Here is a 6,198-nt window from a genome sequence, read left to right as displayed (position 1 = left end):
AGGGGAGAGATATTTTCTCCCAAAAGAAAAACAATTTAAGCTTATTTTAATGTTAGTAGTTGGTGAAAAAGCAAGGTAAATCTAGAGGGGTGTTTTTTTTTAATGTATGGAGCTGGGAATGCATTTAACAGACAAGGACCATTGATGTGTCCTGTTTTGTTTTTTAAAAGAGTGCAACAATAAAAACATATAACAAATGTGCATTCTGGAGACTAGGAGGCTAAGAATGTGCTCACAGAGGACCATCGCAATGCACAAAGCACTTTTGCAACTGTCTCTCATTTATTCAAATAGCAACAAACAGGCTAAAGAGGAGGGATGTTGACTTGTCCAAGGTCAAGCAAGTGAGCTTCATGGTTGGGTAGAGATTAAAAGCTAGCTCTCCCCTCTCAAAACCCAAGCTCCCATATTTCGTAGCCCATATTGATCTGATGGACATCAACTTCTCCTACATGTGCAACTCCCCATTGATGCGAGGTTACTTCCAAGGCACCACACGTATGTCTGAATTGTGTGTATATTTGAATTGTGCATATTTGAAACACCATTGAAAAAGCTTGCAAACACCTTCTGAACCTCTGCGAACCCTTGAAAACCCCTATAAAAAAACAACAACAACCAGCAGCACTTACCAGAGGCCAAACTCCGCCACAATTGCTCCCTCCAAATCTTCTTGCTCAAACTCCCAGATCTCCACAGGTCTCAAGAGTCAGTGCAAGGACTCCTGGGATTGCTAGATGCTGTTTTTGCAACTTTTTTGCCCTTTCTGGGCGCTCTTAGGGCTGTTTTTGCCATTGTTATAGTCACCTCTGGGTTCAGCATGGTGCAGCGGTACACAACCGCATGTCAATTGACTGTTGCCTATACTTCTGAGCAGATATGCACAGAATCAGGCTTTTAGCTGTGAAGTCACTCCAAGAGGGGACAAGCCTAACATTGCCCTCGGTCCCATTGCCACCTTTGCTTCATCTCCTCCCCTGGAAATACAGTACAAAGATATTCAAAACAAATGCTTCATGCTTCATGTTGTGGTGGCCACTCATCTTAGAACAAATTAGCTCTATTTTATTTTTGTTCCCCCTCATTTCTTGATGTATCCTGAGTAAATACAGCTGGCCATACCGTAAGAAAATAAAACATTGTGGATCATTTCCCTAATCCATTTTTCCCCCTCCAGCTTATGCAAGTCAATTTATTCAAAGGATCTTCCATCAATATGCAAAAAAAGAAGAAGAAGAGGAGCAGATTTTCTTGGATGACCTACTGAGATAATAATGTACTCAGCATATCTCTCAGATCCAACTGAAGTGACAAGTTTCTGTAGCATTAATCCTTCAGGGGATGTGGTTTGGAACGAGATCAGAGCGAAAAAAGGAGAAAACTTTGCTGTAGGTTAAGGATATGTTTTCATTTAAAAAGACGTCAGTCAGGTTAATTCACTCTATCACTTAACCAAATTAAAGGAACACCGAAGATGTTGAACACACATTTTTAACTAGGGTTGCCCTGAATAATTCATGCAATGCTTGCTGGAAAACAACCAACAGGCACTGTACAGCTCTTGAGTCCACGAAAACAGAAAAAGGGATTGAGGGAGGGAGAAACCACTTAGAAATATTATGTTGTCAAGCGGAAAACTATATGTTTATGCTTTCTAAACCACGGCTATGTGTTTAATCTTCAAACTTTGAGAGGCAACATGTAAAAAAATAATCAAAATAAGGAAAAACAGCTTTGTGCTTTGTGCGTCTGTAGAATGTGCTACTAGGCCCTTTGAGGCCTAGCTGTAGGTTGCCTTTTTATGTTTATAAAACTCTTGCAAAATGCATTTTATGCCATATGAGGGAACTCAGCAAAGCAAGTTCCCACTTATAATTTGTTTCTAAGCAATGAACATGTTACAATTAGCTGCTCCAGTTGCATGATGCTGGTTTGTGAGGGAAGTAAAATTCTTAAAATACAGCTTGTGTTGTGGTTTCAAACAAACTCAAGGGTTGGCTGGCCAAGCGTTTTATTACTTCATTATTGTTATTACATGTATATTGCACATTTCCCTCAAAGAGCTCAAGGGGACCTATATAATTCTCCCCCTCCTCACAACAACAACCTTGTGAGGTAGGTTAGGCTGAAAGACAGTGACTTTGCTATGCATTACTAGTGCAAAGGTATTACTGTACACACACAAACACACACACAGTAGCAGAAGAAAGGGGGGGGGGGAACCTGTTGACTATTTCTACTTGGTATTCCCCACTTTCAAAAAAGAACGCACAATGTTAAAATTATGCATCCAGGGAATCCAAATTCAGTGCAACCGAATCAGTATGCTTACGAAGATTGGTCTTGTTTACATATTTTATTTATTTTGCATAATTTATACGCTTTTGTATATTTCATTCTGCTTTTCCTAATCAAGGAAACAGGCCTGGAGCTTGACAAGACACGGCAGCCTCAACTCACTCAGAGGAATCCTTATTTAGCCTTCTGACTAATTAGATTTTTATCCCCATACTTCCAAGCATATCTTCCTACTCTTAATGGCTAGACTTCTGGTTTATTTATTTTTATGGAAACTGGATCGAGCACCCTTTCTACACCCCCTCCAATCAACTTTGTAGCATTCACGGCTGCATTTTAAGAACAACAGACAAGCACCAGCATCAGAAAGCTGATTCCTGTCTCCTGCTTCTCATCTAATTTGTCCCACGTTGTGTGTTTCCATGGAATCAGGGCATTGACACAGCTCTGTCAATACTCTCGGTTGCCCCGATGACGAGTGGCTGATTTTATCAAGGCTGCCATTTTGAATGCCATTTCCACGCTTGATGTAAGTTACTGAGGTGTTTTTGGAAAGGCCTACATTTGTGAGCCCCTTTCATCACAGGACTCAGCTATACAGCTCCAAATCAAACATTGTAAAGTGTAATATACAAATGTGACACTAGATGGTGACACAGAGCTATGCAAAATTCAATGTGTTTTTCAAAACATTTTTTAAAGCATTTTTACAGCGTTTTTTGTATGTGTATAGATTCCACTGGGGGACACAGGTGGTGCTGTAGGTTAAACCACAGAGCCTAGGACTTGCTGATAAGAAGGTCGGCGGTTCGAATCCCTGCAACGGGGTGAGCTCCTGTTGCTCGGTCCCAGCTCCTGCCAACCTAGCAGTTCGAAAGCATGTCAAAGTGCAAGTAGATAAATAGGTACCGCTCTGGCGGGAAGTTAAATGGCGTTTCCGTGTGCTGCTCTGGTTCGCCAGAAGCGGCTTAGTCATGCTGGCCACATGACCCGGAAGCTGTACGCCGGCTCCCTCGGCCAATAAAGCGAGATGAGCGCCGCAACCCCAGAGTCGGTCACGACAGGACCTAATGGTCAGGGGTCCTTATAGATTCCACCACAATTCTCTCCATATGTTGAGTGATGGAAATGAGGGAGAACAAGCAAAAATAAGTAAGCTTAGAAAATAAGTAAGCTTCAAATTCAAAGGAGTACCTCAAAAAAAAAAAGCACTTATTATCTGACTGGCAAAGGCAAAAGCCATACAGAATAGAAAAGTCTTCACTAGCCGGTGGAAAACAGTAAAGGGTGGTTGGGGGGTGAGCAGCCAAACTTCATAGAGAAAAACGCTCTGCATTTTGGGTACTGCACAGAGAAGGCCATCCTTCAATGTGTTGCCCTCTGTTTCTTCCAGGTGGGATGCAATGGCCTTTCTGCCAGGTGCAGGAAGCAGCCTGACAAGGAAGGAGGCAGTCCTTTAGGTATCATCGAACCAAGCCGCTTAGGGCTTTAATGGTAATTACCAATGCTTTAAATTGTTCCTGGAAACCAGAGCAGCTGATGCAGGATAAACATCTTTTGGTCTTTGCCACCTCATTGCGGCCCAAATGTGGCTTCTGAAATGCTCAGTTGTTGCTTTCTTATCTCTGTAGATGATTGCGTGCTTTGTTGTGCTATATAGGGGAGAAGAACAGACAGAAACTTTGACTCGCAGATAAAGGGAACAACAGGCTCAATGGAGTTTTCAGTGTACAGATACATCTCTCCAGTGATAACCTTTGCCCAACTTAAGGAGAACACAGAAGAGATCCAAAGTGAAATTGATTGACTCTTGGCCACGGGTTGGCAAACTAAGTCCCAGGGGCCGGATCCGGCCCAATTGTCTTCTAAATCCGGCCTGCGGACGGTCTGGGAATCAGCGTGTTTTTACATGAGTAGAATATGTCCTTTTATTTAAAAAGCATCTCTGCACTATTTGTGGGGCATAGGAATTGGTTCATTCCCCCCCCCAATATAGTCTGGCCCCCCACAAGGTCTGAGGGACAGTGGACCGGCCCCCTGCTGAAAAAGTTTGCTGACCCCTGCTCTTGGAAGTCATAGAGAATGCTATTAACAACAGAGGCAGGGCTGAGATGTGGGAAGGGCTACGGCTATGTTTTGGGTGCATAAGGTGCCAGGTTCGATCCCTGACATCACCAGGTATGGACCCCTGCCTGAAACCCTAAAGAACTGCTGCCAGTTAGTGTAAGCTGCACTGCACTAAATAGGGGTCAATGGTTCGACTCTATAAAGGCAGGATCCTACATTCTCATGATGAGCAACCACTGTGCCCCTAGTACATAACCTCAAACCTTTCTCCGATGGAAATAGGGACATACTCCATAATAATAATACCCTGCCCATCTAACTGGGTTGCCCCAGCCACTCTGGGAAGCGCCCACCATATAAAAACATAAAACATAGAGTGGTAGTTAGAACTGACAGAATATGTCAAATGGGCAAATTTAACGGTGAAAATCGGAGACCAAGCAAGGGCAGATTTTAAGGAGGAGTGGAAACCTTATGTTGAATATTTAAAGAATTGTTGCATGTCGAGGTTCCCAAGCCACCCCCTAAATAAACCACAATTTACACAGAATTTTTGTTTAAGGTTTTTGGCATAATTTTGGCCACAACTTTATTAAAATACATAATATGAGTGGTTGCTTAGGCATTGGTTAAGACTATCTGTCCCCCCGCCTGGGGACAGAACTGACATCTGGATTTCAGCGAAAGCCAGTAAGGGAAAACAATATTGGGGAGAGAATAGGACTGGGCACCACACCGTCACCCCTCCCCGCATGCTCCCAGGGGCTTGCACGGCCCTAGCCCCTTGCCAGGGATACGGACAAAAGTATGGCAAACCCCTGGATTCCTTTAATGGAATTCCCTTGCAGCAGCAGCATTAGAGGGGCAGGCACAGCCAACCCTTACCCCTCCACCAACCAAATTTTAACCAATCTCTAACCGCAGCCTTACAAGTTGTGACAATTTGCTGCGCAGTAGGCAAAAAACCAAATGGCACTAGCCAATCTGCCAAATGGACAAAATTCCTACCAGGCCCCTGCCCCCCAAAGCAGACGACCCCATGACAGGCATAGCAAGGTCAAACGCAACAGCACTAAATTAGGGAGGGTGGGCAGGCGATCCGATGCACGCAGCAAAAGAGACTGAAAAAAGCTACGTGCCAAGAATATATAAGCTTTGGGCCAACCCTCTAAATGGTAACATCAAAATCTCCCCAACAACCCAAATTGGCCCAGTCACAGTCATGGCCATCCAAATGGTCCCGCCCAGTAACCAAGAGGGGGTGTCCTGTTAGACCCCACCACAACACGTGCTCCCCATGAAGGAGAACACGTGTTGTAAACCTGCAACAAGGCGGGTAGGATTTGAATGAAGATCAGCAGTTGAATACTGTGGAGAAGATGGCATATGGAATAACTATAATAAGAAATAATGGAAATTATGAGGGAGACTATGGAAGGGTGGGCTGGAAGTCAAATGTGAAATGAATGTGAAGTAGGAAAGCATGTACTAATTTGTAAAGCTTTGAAATGCAGAAACAAAAACTATAAGGAAAAGAAAAGAAACTGGGGTGACTTCTGTAATATTGTTCCTGAAGAATAGAGGCACTTGGAGGGTCTGCTAGTAGGCCGCAGGATGTCACCAGGTGTCATCTTTCTGAGGGCTTCCCAAAATCCAGAGCTCGCTCTTAAACTGGAATATGATGCCACCAGGAGCTGATTCCATGGTCAGGAAGGCCCTACACACCCCTGGTGTGGTTTGGTCATCCTAGCCATGTGGAATCCGCCCACTGCTAGGGTGACATTTGAAAGACCCTTACGTGGAATCTCCTTCTGTGTTCTTTCACTTGACTGT

At 43.8% G+C, this 6,198-nt stretch overlaps 1 long non-coding RNA gene across 2 annotated transcripts; it reads left to right on the top strand.

Annotated features, from left to right (window-relative positions):
- Window positions 1-250: 250 nt before the first annotated feature.
- On the top strand, window positions 251-4,180 carry LOC307212719. Of its 2 annotated transcripts, none has more exons than XR_013837137.1 (3): window positions 251-1,388; window positions 3,692-3,792; window positions 3,930-4,180. It is a non-coding gene; the product is annotated as an uncharacterized lncRNA (long non-coding RNA). The 2 variants fall into 2 exon arrangements; XR_013837138.1 differs by lacking the exon at window positions 251-1,388 and adding an exon at window positions 2,102-2,827.
- Window positions 4,181-6,198: the final 2,018 nt, after the last annotated feature.

Source organism: Podarcis cretensis, assembly GCF_951804945.1.
Source record: "Podarcis cretensis genome assembly, chromosome: 3".
NCBI classification, from domain to species: Eukaryota; Metazoa; Chordata; class Lepidosauria; order Squamata; family Lacertidae; genus Podarcis; species Podarcis cretensis.
Note: the sequence above shows the minus strand (reverse complement) of the source record. Positions and strands in the feature narration are given on the sequence as shown.